At 50.4% G+C, this 21,299-nt stretch overlaps 1 protein-coding gene across 1 annotated transcript in view; it reads left to right on the top strand.

The window, feature by feature from the left end:
* INTS3 (integrator complex subunit 3) overlaps positions 1 to 21,299 on the top strand; it is a 590,139-nt gene that overhangs the window by 471,636 nt on the left and 97,204 nt on the right. The window lies entirely within an intron of this gene.

The raw sequence follows: 21,299 nt of genomic DNA, 5'->3' as shown, positions 1-21,299 counted from the left end.
GCCTTTCCATGGCATCTCAACACCCTAATCCACCTTTCGTGGTCTATACCCAGCCACCACAGCGTGCAAGTTTCCCAGCCTCTGTGTGGCCGAGGATGCAGTACCCATTGACCCAGTGGGTTGGGCAGCCAAAGGTGAGGCCAACCCACCACCCCGGCAGCCTCTAGTCTGCTCTCTTACCATCATGGGCACCTAGTGAGAGGCAGGACATGCTGTCACCTGCACCACTGGAGGTCTATAACATCAGATCAATGGGTTCTTCAAATTGTCCAAAGGGGCTACTCCCTCTCCTCATGACTACCCCTGCACCCATGCCACCTGCTTGCGACAGGCTGACAGGTGACCATCTTACCTTTCTCCGCCAGAAAAAGACGGGTCCCTTGGACATAGAGAGGGTGCAGACGCCGGAAGTAGGTCATGGTTGAAATTCCCACCACTTTCTGGTGCCCAAGAGGGACCGAGGAGGCCTTTGTCTTATCCTAGACATGCGCTCTCTCAATTTCTTCAGCTAGTAAGAGAAGTTCAAAGTGTTCACGCTCACTCAAGTCCTGTCTGCCTGAGACCCGGGTAGTGTTTGACTTACAAGATGCATATTTCCACATTCCCGTCCTGCCTGGCCACAGGAGCACTTAGTTCGCCGTGCTCCCCTTTGGCCTTACGAGCGCTCCTCGGGTGTTCCCCTAGGTGATTGCAGCTTATCCTCGGAGATCAGGGGTGCCAGTCTTCCCGTCTCGATGACTGGCTGTTGAAGGCAGAGTCGTCCCAGTCTATAGTCTCCCACCTCCAGACTACTGCGGACCTCCTGCATTCGCTGGGGTTCACTACCAGCGTGCCCCAAAGTCACACCTGACTCCCTCTCAGATACTCCCTTTCATCGAAGCAGTTCTAGACATGGTGCAGGTTTGGGTGTAACCTCTCGAGCAGCGACTCCAGGATATTAAAGATATGATACCAGTGTTTCAGCCTCTATCTTGGATTTGGGTGAGACTGACTCTGAGGCTGCTAAGTCTTATGGCCTCCTGCATCCTACTTGTGACACATGCCCGCTGGCATATGCAGGCTCTGCAGTGGGACGTGAAGTTCTAGTGGCGAGCATCAGAGGAATCTCTCCGACATGGTCCAGATCTTGGAGGGAACTGCAAAAGATCTGCAGTGGTGGTTAACAAACCGTGATTGGGTCAGTGACAGACCCCCTCTCTCTTCCTCAGACAGATCTGAAAGTGGTGACAGATGCGTCACTCCTTTGATGGGATGGCCATCTAAAAGAAGTGGAGGTCAGCGTGCTCTGGTCTCTGACTGAAATCTGGACTGTACATCAACCTACTGGAACTCCGGCTGGCATTGAAATCCTTTCTACCCTCCAATCAATCAAAATAGAACTTATAAAGCGCACTGCTACTCAGTAGACTGTCTGGGCACTACTGGTTCATCAAATACTGATCTCATGTGGAACAAGAATTAAAAAGCACAGTTAAACAGCCAAGTTTCTAAGTCGCGCTTAAAAGTACCTGCATCCTTTGTAGCACGCAAATGCTGGGGGAGGGCATTCCAGCTCAATGCAGCCAACCCAGAAAAAGTGGTACCTTCCCATTTCTTATTCTTCGTCTTGGGTGCCACTGCCAACAATGCATCCGCAGAGCTTAAAGTTCTAGATGGATGATTATGAGAGAGTCTCTTGGTTAGATAGCTGGGCATCAAGGGAAGGCTGGTGCAGATGTTCACGGACAACACCACCGCCATGTGGTACTGCAACTAACAGTGCCAGAAGGGATTGTGGACCCTTTGTCAAGAGGCCCTGTGTCTTTGGGCATGGCTGGAACAGCTGGCCATACCCCTTGTGGTTAAACACCTAGCAGGCTCTCTGAACGCCAGGGTGGAGAAATCACCCTACGATTCCTAACAGATCACAAATTACATTTTCATCCAGAGGTGGTAGGTGGTGCAAGTTCTCTTCCTACAGTGGGGAGAGCCTTGGTCAGATCCATTTGTCACCCCAAGAATGTGCAATGTCAGCAGTTCTGCGCACTGGAATTTCTAAGACTGCTCTCGCTCGAGGGCGCTTTTCATCTCGAGTAAATTTCAGGCCTCTTGTACTCCTTTCTGCCCATACCACTCCTGCCCAGGGTTCTCAAGAATATTATCCCTGTGGCTCCAGACTCTGCTTAGAGAGTTTGGTGCCTTGAGCTGTTGACATGGCCATCGGTCTTCCAATCAAGCGGCCTCTTCGGGAGGATCTTCTGTCACAAGGGAGGATTCTCCACCCGAACCTTCCAATGCTCCGCCTGCTTGCGTGGAGATTGGGCGGTGACAGTTGACCGCTTTCAACCTTCTGCCCAAAGTCTGCAATGTTACTTTGGCAGATAGGCGTCCCTCCACCAAAACAGTATGTGCCTGCTGTTGAGGCAAGTTTGTGGCATGGTGTGCAGTGTGACCGGTTGACCCCCTTTCTGCACCCCTTTTCAGAGGGTCTTTTGTTTATTCTTTCCCTTACCTAGCACGGCTCTGCTCTGGGCACATTAAAAGACTATCTTTCTGCTATATCAGCCGTTCTGCAGTTGCCTAACCAGCCATCCCTCTTCAAATCCCCTATTGTACGTAGGTTCTTGAAAGGTTTGCAACATATGTTTCCTTCATTTATTTATTTTATTTATTCAGTGTTTTCTAGAGTGCGAACATGACCCATGGGAATCAGAGCGCTTTATATTTACATGGTATCAACAGTTGTGAAAAAAAGGGTAAGGAGACATTGTAACACAATGAAAAGGAATAACACAATTTCATCCAATACATACCACGTGGACCGATTGAGTATAAGAGGGTAGAAAATTAAGTTCACTCACAAATAATTGGTAAGGTCTGAAGCAATATACATTGGAGTCGTACAGGGGAAAAACATCTGTCTGATCACCTTGAAATAACTCCTAGATAAGTGAAAAGGTCTGAAAGGATACACCTTTGAATCATTCTGGAGAGAACTGTTCAACACCCATTAGGTCTAGGTTACACATTAGCTATTTAACAGCGATGTATGTGAACTGTAGTTAATCATGGTAAGAATTTGCTCATTAGAAAGATCTTTGCTTCCCTCTTAAACTGATGTTAACAGGATTCTTCTAATGTTTGATAGATGCGAGTTCCAGATTCTAGGGGCAACTCCGGAGAATGCTCGGTTGTATGTTATCTTCTTCTGAACGATAGGAGGTTTCAGCACCAGGTCCCTGGTGCTACGAGAATATCTTCCTTCTCCAGATATTTCAATTTTCTGTGCTAGGTACATCAGTGTTTTATAGTGGAGTGCCAGTTTAAGTTGTATTCTGGCTTCATATGGCAGCCAGTTTAGATCCTTAAGCTGTGGAGAGATGTGGTCAAATTTTCTAGAACCTGTAATGAGTCTAGCGGCCGCATTGAGACAAGCTTTTAGGGTAAGTGTAGGGATCTTGGGTAATTCAGTTGGTGTTGTACAGCCATATTCAATACTCGAGATGACTAAGGATTGAACTGCCAACTTTAGGTCTGAGAGTGCGATGAATGGTTTACATTTTTTTTAGGTAGCTCAGGTAAAAGCGGTCACTCTTTGCCATAGAGTTGATGTGGGTCTGCAAGTTTAGATTCTTCTCCAGAGTCATTCCTATCAATTTTCTTGAGTCCACTAGAACTGGGGTGCAATTTACAGCATTGAGACGTTTGGTATATTAACATCAGAGGAGCATGGGGGGAGCTTTATTAATAGGAATTCAGTATTTTGGGTGTTTAGTTTAAGATGGTTGCTAGTTAGCCACTCTAAGATCACCTTTAAAACATTCATTCTCCTGATCTTCTCCAGAGAAGATATCTTAATAGATAGATCTTGTTGTCATGTGCATACATATGAAAGGAGATGTTCGCACTCTTTAGAATTTATTGATTCGACATATAGGTTAAATAGAGATGGTGATAGTGTTGAAACTTGCAGAACTCCAATCGAATTAGGCGACGGTGATGATAGTTCTTGGTTAACCTAAATCTTTGAGTTTTGTTATGCAAGAAAGATTGAAACCATTTTAGCACAATTTCCGATAAACTCGTCCTGTTTTCTAGACGGGCTAGTAATTTTTCATGATTTACTGGGTCAAAAGCAGATGACCGATCAAGAAGAACTACTAGACATGTTTCATTGTGGTCCAGTGCCAGTAGGGCATCATCCATTATATGTAGCATTGCTGTTTCCATACTGTGGTCTGGTCTGAACCCGGATTGGCAGTTGCCTAGTAGATTAAACTTAGCAGTGTGTTGGCTCAGTTATGCACATTTTTCTAGGAATTTGGCTAATAGGTAAATATTGGTCACTGGACGAAAGTCATTTGGGTCAGAAGGGTTCCCTGTCGGTTTTTTAATGACGGGGAGTACTTGTCATGTTTTTAGGCAGTCTGGAATGGAACCTTGAGACAGAGAAGCTTTGATGATCTTTGTCAATAAGGGGACGATGATTTGATTGACTATTGTTATGCATTTTGAGGGGAGAGTATCATTGTAGTGGTTATTCGGTTTTAATGTCAGGAGAAATTTGGCAATATCATTATGGTCATACATCTTGAAGGCCAACCAGTGTGCTTTATGTCTAGGCTTTATCTGTGAGATATGTATGGGTTCATAATTTTGGGATGGCAATTGCCCAGTGAGGTTATTTGCAACCATCCTGAGCTCACTTTTTAATGAGCTGGGTTTGGTTGTGAAGAAGGTTGAGAATTCCTCATAGCTCAGTTGAGATTTTATTGATTCTTGTGTGGATTGGGCCAGTTTATTAGATTGTTGTTTTATCATTGTCAAAAAGTATACGAGGGCTGTTTTTAGCATTATCCAGTTAAAATAAATGCTATTTTGGATCTAAGAATACTTTTTTTGCAAGTGTTTCTATTCTTTCTAAGGCATTTAATTGGGGGGAAGATGGGCGCTGTCTCCACTTCCTTTTGGCTAGTCTCAGATTTCACCTTTCTTCATTTAGCGACCGATTAAACCAAGGTTTTTTATCTTTATCTGATATTCTTTTAACGGAGCGATAGTATTGATTATATTCGACATTGTCAAATTATAATGTTCCGTGAGATCGCTAACGTTTACCATGTTATTAGGCGGGTGTAGATCCTTCTCACAAGGTGCTCCTAGTTGCTCCTTATTTAAGCCTCTATTGTCTCGAACCCACTGCTTAAGTTTGACAGATTGTGTAGTATTATTCTTTTCAATGACAGATATTTGGAAAATTATGACGTGGTGATCCGACCAATTGCATGGATCAGTTAAATCTGTATTAACAGCCTTGTCTCCTGAGATAATCCAATCTAATCTAGAGCCTTTTGAGTGTGTCAGCAATGTGTGAAGGCTTGTGTAAGATTTACCAGGAAACCTTTGAGGACATTGACCTGTTTATCATTAAGATCACCCCAATGTAGATTAAAGTCACCTAAGAATATATCATTTAAGTGAGGGGAAGAATTGGCAGTAATGATGTCCATTAAATGGTTTATGAAAAGGGCATTGATACTTGGGGATAGTAGACTGCATGTAATTTGCATTGTTGATTATCTACAGTACTTATAGAAACTCCAAGGTTTTCAAATGAGTCGAGGGTCAGTGTGTAATTGGGTAACTGAGAGATCAGAGCGATGTATGCAAGCTATACTTCCCCCTGTTTTATTTAGTTTGTCTAGCCTCACAATTGTATAGTTGGGAGGAACCAATAAATCCAAGCAAGGGGAAGATTATTCAGTAAGCCAAGTCTCAGTTAGGATTGTAACGTTGACATGACTGATGATGAGGTCTGCAATGTCTGAGGCATGTTTCACTGCTGATTGGCAGTTGAGTAGTAGGCAGTTTAGCGGTTTCATAGTCTTTTTAAGATTTTTGTCTTGAATGCTGAAACATATAGGTACTTTTTTCAAATTATTAAGGTCGAGCTTCTTATTATTGGGGGCAGTAGCTCTATTTGCATTGCTTGGGACCGATCTAATTTTATCGTATCTAGAGTTAGGGAGAGTGGATGCAGATTTATAGGATAGAAGTAAGGCCTGAGTTTCATCTTCCGATAGATAATGGAGATGTTTGAGTGGTCGATTTTGTCTATTTGTTAGAGGCATGGATGCCCATTTTAGCTTGAGTTGAAGATCATGTACTGATTCTTGAATAAGCTTAATTTTAGAGTGAATATTTTCTGTGAAATGTATAATTTTCTTAATTTCGTGTAGAGCATTTTGAATGTCATGGGATAAACTGGCACTTTCTGAATTAAGTATTTCAATTTCCCTATGTGTTGATGGAGATTGACGGTAAGTGCACACATGATTGGTGTGTGGTTTTCATGAGCTATCTAGATGCAAGTGGTTAGGATCAGGGACTTTTTCAACGTTTGTTCTTTCTCTATTCATTAGGGTGAATGAGAATCCATTGAGAATAATCTGCTTAGAGCTCCGGTTATCACGGGTTCTAGTTGTTGTACTTGAAGGATGAGTATTTTATATAGGAGTTGATGATGTTGATAATGCGATAGTGTGATGTCTAGATCGAGGCCTATTCTTAGTTCCCCTATAATCTGCTATGGGATTGTTGACAGAAGAAGGCCCGAAACTCGAAGGGCCACGTGGGGCCAAAGCTGACTGATGCCGCCCAGTCGATTCAGGAGTCCTCAAACTGAACGCAAGGGAAATTGAAACACGATTGCTAACAATATCGAGGGGGGAAAGGAAGCCTGTAAACCAAAACATTTCACCAAAACAGTGTCGAACCGGAACACTGTAGTACAAGTCCAAACCCGACGGCAGAGATGACCATGCGCATTACCAGCAAGAAGAGGAGACACAAGGGGGCGTGGCTTGGCGCGCGACCAAGATGTCCGCAAGCCTGTAAAGCTCCGGCGCATCGGTGCCCTAATCCTGGCAAATATACTGTACGGGACCCCCTTCAGATGTCGGGAGCCAGGTCGGAGGTAGCCCATTCACCCACCGCAGCATAGAGGTGCCGAGCGGCGCGCGTGGACACCGGGCGGCGGCCCGGTACCGCCTGAAAGGTGTGGCCGGCGGCTGGGGGAGGTGCTGGAGCTCCGTGACCGGCTACGCGCACTACTGTGCGCCGCGGCTTGCTGAGGGATCCCTGGGCCGCAGCTGCTGGAGCGTTGGATTTGGTGGCCGGGAGTAACACCGGAGGTCGGACCTCAGAGGGAGATCGTATATTCACCGGTGGCCCGCCCCGTGAGTACCTGCGGGGCGGCACTGGCGGCTGGCTGGTCGGCGGGGAGCCTGGAGGCCCGGGGCACAGACACTGGAGGCGGCCGGCCCCCGGGCGGGAGGCCCTCGGGCTGCACTTTGCTGGGACGCGACCGGAGCTTGGCCTGTGGGGGCTCTGTGGTCCGGTGCCCACCAGTGCCCGTTTGCCTGGAGGGGACAGGTGAAGACACGCGCCCCTGGGCGCAGCACCTGTGTTACTGGCCCTTGGAGAAGACGACGGGCGGGGGATGCGGCACGGCCCCGGTGGGACTAACAGCCCAGGAGACTCGGTCCCCCTGGGAGACCTGTAGAGGAGGGACCGGGGCTCTCGACGGTAGCGTGAGACCGGCGGCCAGAGGTCACTTTGCGGCCCCCCACGCAGTGGAGCCGCGACTGCGACGGAACTCGCTGGGCCGTGACTGGGGACTGCCTTGTGGAGCGGAGTGGTGCCGACTGGGCCAAGGCGCTGGGCGAGAAAAACCAGGCGCAGAGAGGTGGACCGGAAGAAGACCTTGAAGGAGCCTGGCGGGCGGTCTCTGGGGGCCGCGTCGATCCCGCGCCCAGGGAAAGCTGAGAGGTGCGTCGCTGGCCCCTTCACCTCCATCCTTCTTCGGCTCAGTGGACACGTGCGAGTGGTGGGGCCCTGCTGCGGCGGCTGCTTCAGAGGCGGAGAGGCTTGCTGGGACTGGACTGGCCCTACCTGCTGGTCGACCGGGCTGCGGGCGGATGCCCACTGCACAACAATTGGTCATGGGCCAGCTGCGCACTGCCCAGAGAGACAGCCGGACGTCGGTGGCCGGGCCGGGCCCCGTCGCGGCGCCTGGAGAGGCTGGCGCGCCCCCGCGCACTGAGATGTTGGCCGCTAAGCTGGATTCGGTGCTGGCCGCGGTGGAGCGGATCGGCTCCTCTCTTGAACAGACACGGCCGTCGCTGGAAGCCCGCATTGATAAAGTCGCGGTTGACTTCACGCTGCTCCACGCGGACCACCACAAACTGGCGGACAAGGTGACACAGCAAGAGCAAACTCTCCAGGAGGTGCGGCCGGTGGTCTCCACACACACAGCTGCCCTTCAGGACCTTATTGACCGGGTTCATACCTTGGAGGACCGCGTGGATGATGCAGAAGGGCGCTCTCGGCGCAACAATATCCGCGTGGTTGGCCTGCCGGAAGGCGAGGAGGGGAGGCAGCCGGAGCAATATGTGGAGGAGTGGTTGCGCAGCCTGGTCGGATCTGAGAAACTCTCTCCGCACTTTGTGGTGGAACGCGCACACAGGGTCCCCGCGCAGAGGCCCAGCCCGGGGTCCCGACCGCGGCCCTTCCTGTTCAAGCTCCTTAACTACCGGGACCGGGATGTGGTGCTCCGCGAGACCAGGAGGATAGGCGGCGTCACTGTTGGGGGCGGACAGGTACATTTTTTCCCGGATTACACCGCGCTGGTGCAGAAGCGCCGCAGCAACTATCTGGCGGTGAAGCGCCGCCTGCGTGAGCTGGAAATATCATATGCCCTCCTGTTCCCCTCCCGCTTGCGGGTGATCACCGCGGATGGAGCCCGCTTCTTTGACACGCCATCCGAGGTCTGGGACTGGCTGGAGGACACGGGGCGCTGTGATGGCCGACGACCACGGAGCCCAGAGGCCGCCGCGCCGCGTGGTAGAAGATCCCGCCAGCGCAGAGGGAGGAGGCAGCGGCGCGCGGAAGGGCGAAGCCTGGGAGTGGCTCCCAGCCCGGAGAGGAGCAGGCTGGAACGCCAGGATGCCCTGGCAGCGGTGGCCACCCTCGGATCGCCGGACGGCGGGAGTGGAGAGACTGCCCAGGACCGGGGGGATGTGTTGACTAGCGGCTCGCCATCCCCATCTACTATGGTCTCAGACGATCAGCTGTTGCCGCTGGTCACCCCGCAGACGGCAGATCTTGTGATATAATATAAGACCACGCTGGACATCGGGGGTCACTGCCAGGGGTACTCCTTGAAGATGGGTCTTGCACCTAGCAGATGGACACCTTGCGGCTCCCACCCGAACAGTGATCAGAGGGGTGAGAGGGACATATTGCTGGAACTCTGGGGACTGACGGAACAGGTGAGCTGGGGTGGGTGCCGGGCTCCTGCCTCTTCGCAGTGGGGTGGCCGTCTGCGGTAGGGCCCACCCGTCCTTGCTGGTTGTTGGGGGGGAGGGGGAGGGGGAGGGGGGGACCCTGCCGTGGGTGATCCGTGCGGAATACATGGGTCGGACACATTCAGACCACAATCCCCTCATCCTGGGGCTTAAGTGGCAGCCCGATCGGCCCCCGGTGCCGACATGGCGCCTCCAGACGGCGGCACTGGAGGACCCGGAATTTCGGGCCTCCTTGGGCACGGCGGTCGTACAGTATTTCGATCTTAATGAGGGCTCCACAGACAGCGAGCTGATAGAATGGGATGCCCATAAAGTATGCATCAGGGGGCACTGTCTGGGCGCGACCTGGAATATTCGAAAACAGTTGGCACGTGCTCTCGCCGCCTTGGAGTCTCGCCTCCTCTCGAGCGAATTGCATGGTGAGGGGGGGGCACAGACTCGGGTCGCTTGCTGGGCCTCCGGGCACGCCATGCCGACCTCTTGGAGCGGCTTCGTTGCCTTAATTATGCGGCTCACTCAGCCCGGGTACATGCTACGTCGGACAGGGCGGGACGTCTCTTGGCCTGGCTCATTAGGCAGGAGACGGCTCGAATACCAGCCGGTGCAATCACTGGACCAGATGGAGCGCTGGTCCACACACAGTGGGAAATCCACCAGGCGTTCACGGCACATTATGCCACCCTGTACCGGTCAACGAGGCGGAGGAGTGCGAGCTACCTGGATGAGTTTTTAGAAGCAGGGGAATTGCCCAGGGTTCCGGAGGAGCACCAGGCGGCCTTGGAGTGCCCTCCCACGGTAGACGAGATAGGGGAGGCTATTTCCGCTCTGGCCTCGGGGAAGGCGCCGGGGTCGGACGGGCTTCCGGCAGAATACTACAAAATTTACCGTGAGTCCCTGATCCCGAAGCTTCACAGCCTCTACCTGACGGCACTAGAGGAGGGCACTCTGCCAGCATCGCTGAAAGAAGCCTATCTGATTTCCCTGCTGAAACCAGGACGGGACGCCACCCAGCTGGGGTCCTATCGTCCGCTCGCCCTGCTCAACACAGACTATAAGATCTTGGCGAAGATACTGGCGGAGAGACTGGCGCCGGTGGTGCCCACGCTGGTGCACAGCGATCAAAATGGCTTCGTGCCCAAACGCGCCACTTCGCTTAATTTGCGGTGGTTTTTTCGGGTGATGGAGGAGAGCACTCGACAATGGCCCAGAGCGGGCTGCCTGGTCCTGGACCTAGAGAAAGCCTTTGATTGCCTGGAATGGGGATACCTGGTGTCGACGCTGTCGCATTTCGGACTGGGGCTGGGCTTCCTTCAGCTAACGGCTCTTCTGTACAAGGGACCCACGGTGCGCGTGCGTACTGGTCCATATGTCTCGGACCCCATTCAGATCGGCCGAGGTACCAGGCAGGGGTGTCCGCTGTCGCCCCTTCTGTTTGCGCTTGCAATGGAACCGTTAGCGGCGACACTCCGTAGGGAGCTGGCGGATGGCATTCCGCTGGGAGACGCTACCCACCAGGTGTCCCTTTACGCGGATGACCTACTAGTCTATGTCAGGGATGTGTCTGCTATTCCGGCGAGGCTGGGCTGCATCCGACACGCCTTTGAGCAGCTCTCAGGCCTCCGAGTCAACGCCGCTAAATCCTGTCTGTTCGCCTTCCGGGACGGCGTCCAGGACCCTGGCTACCACCTTGGCGGAGTGCGTGTCCAATGGCAGCCAGACACCTTTCGCTATCTGGGTGTCCAGATATATCGCCACCCGGCGGATCTGGTGGAAGGTAACCTGGGACGAGCTGTGACAGCGGTCCGAGCCCAGATGGCGTTCTGGAGTACGCTTGCCCTTTCGGTGACCGGCCGCATAGCGCTTGTTAAAATGGTAGTGCTGCCGCGTCTGCTGTACTATTTTGCCAACCTCCCGGTGTATATACCGGTGTCTTTCTTCACGCGCTCCCTCCGCAATTTCATATGGGGAACGGCGCGCCACAGGGTTGCGCTGCCGAAACTGTGTCTTCCCGTGGGCCAGGGTGGACTAGGGATGCCGTGTCTTGAGCACTACTATCTGGCAGCGCAGCTACAATGGGTGGCCCGCTGGCTAGCTGACATATGCCGTGAGGACACGGCGACGGTGGTGAACCCGCCGCTGGCAGTAACGGAGCTCCTCAGAATCTTTCACCCGACTACGAGCGCGCTCAAGCCCGAACCGCTGTTGCTAGTGGTGGCGTATAAATGCTACCGTCGATGTCTCCGGCTGACACGAGCCAGAATCCCATATGCCCCGGCTATTCCTCTGGAGGGTTCCCCTTGCGGGCGAGGCACGCTTGGAGCTGCAGAACTCAGGGATTGGCACGCGGTTGATATCCACACATTGGAGGACCTATACCATGAAGGGGGCCTTCTGCCATTCGCGACTCTTGCGGAAGAGACGGGGCTGGCGCATGGCCAGTTTCTCCGACACGGGGCCCTGATAGAGACGCTGGCGGGTCACTGGGGGGACTTGCGGGAAGAGCCGGAGCAGCACTTAGTGTTGCAATACCTCCATGTCTTGGGTCGAGGGGGGCATCTAATCAAATGGTTTGCTGCGGCTTTGCGGATGCACGCGGCACCGAGCCTAGGGACACTACGCGAGAGATGGGAGGGGGATCTTGGCCGACCTATGGTAGATAAAGAGTGGGAGAGGGTGCTGCAGGGTCCGAGGAGGGTACCTCGAAACATGAGATTTCGTCAAATACAGTTTTTTGTCCTGCACAGGGCCTACCTCACGCCGGCTGGCATTAACAAGTATTTTCATCGCGTGGATGCATGCTGCCCCCGCTGCGCAGTGGTTGACGCCGACCTGCTCCACATGCTGTGGGGCTGCCCTGCGTTACAGTTGTACTGGCAGGCGGTACATGAGGAGCTCCGTCGGTGTACAGGCCGGGAAATTCCACCTGAGTGGCCCACTTATTTATTACATCTTTCACCGGCCACCCCCGGCTAAGGTAGCCTCTCATTTTCTCGATTTGGGGATCATAGTGGCAAAGCGACTTATCACCGAACGCTGGAAGGCAGACGCTGCGCCACATGTGCGAGCATGGCGTAGCTCTTTACTGGTGTGGGCGAAGGCGGAGGAGGTGGCACTTCGGCGGGAAGAGACACTGGGTCTTAGAATGACGCCCATCGCACCCCAATGGGGGGACATGCTGCGGACTCTACTGCAATCTGAGGAGGTGGCCCCGGGAGGTAGCGGGAATGCGCTGTAGAAGCTGCGTTGGGCGACGAGGCGCTGTCCGTCTGGTCGAGATGCTGCGCTGGTGTGTCTGGCAGGCTTTAAAGTGAAGACAGTGCATGCCACGGATCGAATCTTAGTGCTTGAGCCGGTCCTGGTGGGGGGGGGGATCAGAAGGGGGGGGGCGTCTAGACTAGAACTTGCGAGCTGCTGTTGGTAGTTGTTTTAGTTGCTAGGCTGTTGAGAAAACGGCCACCCAGTTACTGAACGGGGAGTTTAGCACTGTTAGTATAACTGTTTGGGGATGCACCGGGATTAGCACGTAACTGATACAGGAGATGGTGAGCAGATGCTCTCCATTAGGTCTGCGGCCATGGCATCACGCGTGGCGATAACTTGATTCAGAGCCTCGCTGGCTGTAAAATTGGGCACTGTCACTCCCTTCGTAAGTTACATTTTCCTTTTTCCACTTCAGCCGTATCTGGCACGCAAAATTCCTCTAGACTGACCATCACAAGGTCTGCAAACTCTGCCTCTCCCCAGAACACATGGAGATATCATATGAAGACTGCCTCTTTTTTTTCTGCTGCAAGAAAACAATAAAGTGTCAAAGGGTGTGCGGGAGGATGCATTGCAAAATGCAGAAACCAGTCTTGTCAGTGACACCCAACTTTTTTTGAGCTAAGGCTATGCCAGACGCCATGGAAGACCCGGTCAGCCCTTAGGGGATTTCAGCAGGCCAAACAGAGGAAGATCCCAAGGCCCCTTTCTCCACAGCCTCTAATATTGAGTAGGGGATCGAGTTGCTTGAGCCAGTGGTTGAACACACACTTGCACGAGGTCAGCTCCAAAGTCACCCAAGGCACCAAAAACGTATATCTAGGAAAGGGTCCATCTTCAACAAGCAGGCAGATTTCCTGGACAAAAGAATTGTATTCATCCGGACACGGGCAAGATACTTTCCAAATCCCTGGCCCCGGGACGTGTCGATATCCCTAAGACGCACTACCTCACCACCTCACCTTCAAGACGGAGCCTGCACTTGACTGTTCTACATCATCAAGCCCTAAAAGGGTTGGAGATTTGGCCACCAATCCTACACCATTACCATGCACAGCTCATCCTCAACCACCACCACACTCTCCTCCACCTGAGCCACAAGATACTGACTCAGATCCAGGCAGTCGTTATTATCACCGTGACCCCTATGAGGAATTGTTTGGGCGACTAGAGGGAGTTGATCCTTGGTAGGATTATGCAGTAGACTCATAGAAAGACCCAGATCTATGAGCTGTACCCTGGCAAGTCATCCCCATCAGATGACACTACTGCATATCCTGCAGTAATTTCTAAGGGCCGAACAAAACCACCACCTAAAACTGCATACTGTGGCGCGTGAGGGCCACTTTCTTGTCGAAGCAATATCTAAAACAGTACGCACAGTATATTATCTATTTAAGGGATGCCAAAGGTGGCCAATACTGATTTCAGAGGGCCAGTGAAGTCCACTTTTGTAAGTCCACTTGTTGAAAATCAAAATGTAAGCCTGCCCCAGTTGACTGTGCTTCTATTTGGGGCCCATATTGGTCCATACTCCTTTAAAGTGCACACGGCTTGTAAAAGGGCCTTTGTACAGACTACAAGGGACACTCCTCCACTTGTCAAGGAGTCCTATGAAAATCGATATTGCCAGAAAGTGGGTACCGCTTGGTCCAGCCACACACTAGCACATTGCTAACTTGGTGGGCTTCCTCATAAGGCACGAGCGCTACAATTGGAAGGAGAATGAGTAGCAGGTGAAGCTTCGAAAGAGAGAAGACAGTTGCTGCTCGCTGAGGCAAGGCCGTTAGCAGTGCTAATATTAGGTGTGCCCATGGACGCAGCAGACAAGGCTGGTTGGGGTATCAACGCTTGTCCAATCGGAGCTCACGAAGAAACTATTGTTCGAGGCATATGAGCTGCAGATCACACACTGAGGATAAGATCGCCATCTGGTGTTGGGCTCGGATGATTGCAGGTTGTTGTTGTCTTCGGAAGAAGTCTTTGGTCACGAGGTTGGTGACTCCTCCCCTGGACAACAGTGCGCATGGGCATCCACTACGAAGAAACTATTTTCATCATGGAGGGCCCAATTAAACAATTCCTCCTACTTTACTAGGAAATCCCCACTCTGATTCAGTCACAACATGAGGTCAGAAAATCAGGACACACACAAAGATTATATTCTAGAAATGTTTAAGATTGTATTACAAAACCACAATATGAATACAATGTACATTAAATTCTTAGCTCCAGAAACGTTTGGTGATAGAGTGGTGATCAGAGAAGGTGCTTGTGCAGATTTAGAGAGAAGAAGGAGACGAAAGGTATGGACCTATTACATATACCATATTTCTTTATATGGAAGCCCATCTTAACATATTTAATACATACCAAATCAGTTGATCAGAAAGGGGTACAGTTACCAATTACAAATTGCCTCTCAGTTAACCTTTTATTAAATCCAGGCTTTTGTGGGATTTCGACGTTTCGACCAAGTACACAAAAGGGCCAGTAAGTGCCTCAACAGCGGGTCTTCATCAGGACTGGGAAAGTACATAAAGAAGGAGCAACCTGGAAACAACTGTCATCCATGTGTGGTAAAACAATTCATAATTTCAACAGAAAACCGAAGGCCAACAGGCCCCTCATTATTTGGCCGTATTATCTCATGTTAAATATGTAATTTGATGTAAGAACGGTCTGTGGAGGTAAAATCAAGGAATTTTATTCCAGTTCAAGGGAACAATCCAAGACATCGCACTGGGAAAGCAATCCCAAATCCACCCATTCGTGCACAAATTACAACAGGCTCTACACCAACTGCAAAGTATCCTCCTCCTACGACTTTCAGCGGAGTAGGAGTTGATTAATTGGGCCCTCCGTGATGAAAATAGTTTCTTCATTATTTACGATTGGACCACTGTTGTCTGTATCACAAGCTACCCAGGTCCTTCAGGTTAACTTTCAGTAACCCCACTCTCAGGTTTATAGTCACTTATTTTTCTTCGTGCTGGAAATCCTAAGGCAGCTGCCCTCCATAATCCCATCCCATGAAAAAACAAGTCATTTGTGTATTGGAAGAAGGATAAGAACTAATACAATGAGCAGCTTTTTTTGTTTTTCTCTCTGTAGCAACTCCTGTGATCCTGTCTTCCTGTTGGATACTTCTACATGCAGATTTGTCACCTGTTGTATATATCCCCAAGCACCAGACAGGATCCAGAAACGTTTTGTACCCCTCCTATGCCTATAGGCAGCACTGACTCCAAGTGCAGGAAGCAGCACCTGGGTGATTTTCCTGGAGCCATATATTGACCACACGGAGTGCCAAAAGCATGTACCCCACCCATTTTCTCCATGCACTTATTGGCAGAGTTGAGGAAGTAACAAATCAGTCGTGGTAGTGCAGTCCAACAACTAGATTGGAATCTTCTTAATAATATGGCGGCCATTGCCAATTCTTCAGAACAGGGAAGAGGGTAGTACCGTGAGGAATCTGCAGGTTGAAAAAGTATCCCCTAGAAAGATTGTTACTGAAGTTAAGTAACTTTTTCTTCTGATGGATACTTCTACCTGCAGATTCCTCGCCTGCTTCATAGATTGCCCCCCTTGTGGTGGGTCTGAAGCAATGGTCAAAAAGGAAATCCTGGAGCACAGAACATGAGACGTGGCCATCCTTTCCCACTTATGAACTCAAGCAATAATGCTTAGTGAAAGTGTGATGGGATGCCAATGTTGCCACACGCAAAAATCTCAGCCTCTGGTATACCCCCTGACACACGCTCTGGTCGCATATTTCCTCAAGGCGTGCCTTTTTGACAAAGGCTCGGCACATTTTAGTGCACAGAATTATCCGGCGTGATAAAGACCTCTTCTTGACTGCCTTGTCCTTTCTGTTGCCTACATACTTCACAAATAGCTGGTTGTCAGAGTAGATCACCTTTGTGCACTTAATGTAGTAATAGGCTGTCCTCCTGAGCTCCACTAGGTGTAGTCTCTCCTCCTCCTTAGTGGGATGCAGAGGCAAACGAAGGAAGGCTGATGTACTGACCTAGATCGAAAGGGGTCACCACTGAGGGAAGGAAAACTGCTTTAGTCATCGGGACCAATTTGTCTGGATATAAGCATGTGAAAGGCGGACAAACACACGTTGCCTGCAGCTCACCGATGCGTCTCACCGTTATAATGAAATAACAGCTTTCAAGATCAATAAACGTAAATGACAACTGTGCAGGTTTTAAATGGAGAACCCCATCAAAAAGTCAAGACCAAATTCAACTCCCATTGGGACGTAATTAAATATGTATGGAACAACACTACATTATTCCCTTCTGAAATCTGATAACCATCGGAGACTTAAAAAAGGTGGCGGGCAGGGAAGCAAGTAAATGGTGAAGGGGCCTGCCCACCTTCTGTGGTGACAGGTGGAAGAAGCTTAGATGTCTCAGCTCAGTCTCCATACTTGAAGGTGAAGGTCCAGGAAGCTGGGATGTAGAACGTAACCCTCTGACTGGAAGAGAAAGTGAGTCGTGAGCAGTAGACGAAGCAGAGGCATAAGGAGTGTCTCAGGGGGTCTGTGTACCACACCCTGCTTGGCCAGTCCAGTGGCAAACAGAATGGGTTGTGCCCAATCTTGGTGAATCTTCCTTCGAACTTAAGCAATCGGGGGTATGGGATGAAGCACGTAGGGAAGTGAATGGAAAGTTCCACCTCAACCAAAGGGCATGCCAAAACGCCCTTAAAGGGTACTGTTGGGCACAGAGCCCCGGCGCAGTGATGGTGACAGTGTTTCCTACCAACATCGGAGAGCTATGAAAAGTTTCTGGATCCAGTCTGGCATCTGGAGGTATTCAACAGGTGACAATCTGCAGGTAGGTAGCGTATCCACCAGAAGGATTGTTACTGAAGATAAGTAACTTTTTCTTTTCTTTCAACAGTTCGCTCTCCAACCACATAGTTAGATTTGGAGGGGCGTGGCACACGGACCTAGACTTTTAAATTAACTCTTTGTGTTCTGCTAAAATACACTGTTGACCTTGCTGCTTACTAGCTCAGGCACTCAAGGAATTTAGAGGAATGATTGGAAATAACTAGTAGTGCAATAATCACTTGGTAATCATTGATGTTGCTGGAGTACTCTTCTTGGTTAATGCTGTATTGTTCAACTATGACTCATAAATCCCCTCATGTACCTCTTGTAAACGTTATCACATAACATGTAAAGCGCTCTGATACCTTCGGGTCTAGCTAGCACTATATAAAACGCAAAATAATATCAGCAAAGCACAAATTCTCCATCCTGGTAATGATATTGGAAAATAGAAAATGTTTTGAAATATCACGGTTAGAACAAAAAGTGGAGGCCAGGGACATTATCAGTTTTCTACATTGCTTCCCATCAAAATTTTCCCAACATCTTAAATAAGTAGATTTGTAGACGCTTTGACACTTGTCGATGCCCTCTCTGCTTTGCCGAAGTCCAAAGCATGTACAATGAGTGATTCCGTTAAAGTAGATGGTGATGAGCTGGTATGTTTTGTTGCTAGAAGAGGGGCAGGGGGGTATGCTTTGAGGGTAGGTGATCCATTGAAGTCTACTAGAGGGATTCACTTGTTTGGAGGGTAAGATGGGTACAAAGAGGGGGACTTCCAGCAAATAAGTAGGAGTTTGAGAGGTGTAACAAAACCAGGGACACTCACATTATGGGTTAGGAGAGGATCAAATTAGGTGGCAGGGTTAGCTAAATTATGCGGCAAGGAAAGGCACATTATGCAGCATAATGCTGCAAATGTTGTGATAGGGTCCTCTCGTTATTTGATGATTTTTACACGTTAACACTATCTGGGCAAAGGTTTCAGCTCATTAGTGCCAGCCTGACACCCAAATACAGCCACAAGCAACAGAAAGGTGTCCAGCCAACCTTTGCAAAGGGCCTTCACTGTGCACCTGCACGTGTTGGGGCCTTTTTAGTAACTTTTGATCTGTTGGAGCTTGAAACCAATGTTTCTGTTAAAATCTGAAGATTATGCAGCAGATGATGATAGCGTGTCAAATTTATCATTACGCAGAAAATGCCGTAGCCGCAAAATCCCAAGTGCCCTGGCCATACCACACGCCTCTTAAACCTATGCCGCACACTGCTTCTCACCGCCAAGCCTTCTTTGGTTCCCATAGACCTTCACCTTCAATCCTGGTTTCTTTTACCTTCCTACCGCTCAGTCCCTGCTCTTTTTACCCCCCATTTCCTCACCCCATTTGCCCCCTTTGACTCTCCAGCTCGTCCCTTTATTGCTGCTCGCTGTTGCTCTGTGTATCCTCTTTGTCACTTTTAATGAAATCTCTGGCCCTGTGAATGTTTCTCCCTCCTCGGAGTTGAACGGGGGCCTGGAAGATCCAAGCCAGCCTCTTTGTTGATGTATTTCTAAAGGTCATTATTAACGATAATGAAAATTGCATCAGCTCCTGAGCCCAGAAGGCCCGGAGGCCTGCGGGAGAGTAATTGGATTGAGTTAGTCGCTTCCCTTGCTTGCCTTCCCTCACACTGTACAGGCACACTACTGTTCCTGCCTTCCCCCGCTCTTTCTTTTGGCTGAGGATTAAACGGTTTAGTTCATGATGCAACTGCTGTCTTTCAGAATAGTCCCTGTACTGCTGGAATGGGGCAGAGGTATTTTGGGCCAGCCTTTGTACCAAATGCCTAAAACTTCTAGCAGCGTCTGCTGGTTCAGAACCAAGCTCATGTTGGAACCCCTGTCATTGAAGACCTCCACTCCGAGTTTGAAACTTTGATCCCTGCGCATTGCTGCGTTTCCAGGTACAGACGAGGTCTTAGCGCGGAGGCGTGGGACCTCCTTAAAACTTTGAACACCTTCCAACTAACATTAGAATACATAGCAGGCCGCTTCTTGTTGATGTATTGGTTTTCTCTTGGGAAATACGTCCTTGCACCTTCAGACTGCCAAAATGATAGATAACGGTGGACTAGGTTATTTTTTATTGCAGCGATTGGATTTTAGGATCATTTGTCATACCCGAGGTTATAATATGCAGATGACCTTAAAAAGGCTGTTCATTTGGGTGGTACTGACCAGGCCTACGCTTGGGGAGCAGCAAAAATACGGTGCTGGACTCTGCCCACTGCTGTGCCCACAGTTCAGGGGGGTATTGTCATTCCGAAGAGCTGTTGGTCTGATCTTAGCACACCTATCAAGCTCTCCACTGCTTTTAGGGTTTTTGACCTGGTACCTTCACCATAAGCCAGGGGCCCTATTATGTATAGGGCGCACTTTCCCTGTTTGCCCCCTGACGCACCTTAAGTGTACCAAGCACAAACGGGGAAAGTGCACCCTATTACAGAGAATGCGCTGTCCCCATGGCAGCCGCAAACTCATGCTGCCCTGGGGCCAGCGCATTCAGGTGAAATACGGAGCGGCTTTGAAGCAGCCGCTGCGCGTTTCACTGTGCAGGCTGCAACCCACCTGCACTTTAAAAGGGGATTAGGGATCCCCTTGCAGGCGGGTGCAGTGAGTGACTACACCCACCAGCAAGAGGATGTCTGGGCGGTTCATAGGACCCCCTTTCCTCCCCCCCCCCCCCCGAAGGCTGCTATCAGGGAGCGCACTGAGTGCACCTCCTGAGAGCTTCTTTGCCTCTGCGCCCGCGTCTATAATACAGCGCGGTCTCAAAGGCAAAGGGATTCCCTCATTTGCAAGGGGTACAGCCCCATGCAATACAGCACCTGTGCTTTTGGTATTACAGAAGGGGCCACACAACCGTCTGCAGCCACCTTCGTAATACCAAAGTGCCCCGGGGCACACAAAAAGGGCGCAAACGCCTGTTGTGCCCCCGAGGCGCCTAGTGTAATAAGGCCCCAGGTCTCTTTGTGCAGTCCTGGGAATCTAGCACTTAACACCATTTTTGTCCGTGCTTCCTAAAATTGGGAGTTTGGCTGATCTGCTTCGGAGCTTGCAGCAAAAGAGATATGCAATGCAGGGGCTAAGTGGAGCAAGCGTTCATTTCACAGAACCCCACCCTAAAAAAAAAGTCAAGCGAGAGCTTGCGTTTGACATACACCCAGGACCGTATTACACAAAGAGCCCCGTGGCGCAACAGACGTTTGCGCCCGGATTGCGCGCCCCGGAACACTTGGGTATTACAGAAGGGGCCGCAGACACTAGTTAAGCCTCTGCTGTAATAATGATAGCACTAGTGCACATAAAGCACCAGTGCTATCTTCAAGGGGGTGTTCCCTTATTAGCCTGGAGGCGTGCACCATGCAAATGAGGGCATCCCTTTGCCTTTGCGCCCGCGCCGTATTACGGACGCGGGCGTAGAGGCAGAGAAGCTCTCAGGAGGCGCACTGGCAGTGTGCTTCCTGATGGCAGCCCTCTGGAGCCCATGGACCCCCTAGACATCCCCGCACTGACTGCACCCGCCTGCAAGAAGATCTCTAATCCCCTTTAAAAGTGCAGGCAGGTTGCCGCCAGCACTGTTAAAACACGGAGCGGCTTCAAATCAACTGCTCGTGTTCGTGGCTGTCCTGGGGGCAGCACATGCACCATAATGCTGCACAAGTTCCTGGATTGCGCTGGGCACACCTTTTGAAAGGTGCGCCCAGCACAATCCAGGAAAATGAGCTGCATCTGTAATAATGCCCCCAGTGTATCATGCATTCTAAACCAAGTGATGAGGGAAGGTTAGTACATACGG

The sequence above is a fragment of the Triturus cristatus genome, chromosome 12, assembly GCF_964204655.1.
Source record: "Triturus cristatus chromosome 12, aTriCri1.1, whole genome shotgun sequence".
In the NCBI taxonomy this organism is placed as follows: Eukaryota; Metazoa; Chordata; class Amphibia; order Caudata; family Salamandridae; genus Triturus; species Triturus cristatus.
The sequence above is the reverse complement of the archived record's forward strand: the minus strand, read 5'-3'. Positions and strand labels throughout refer to the sequence as shown.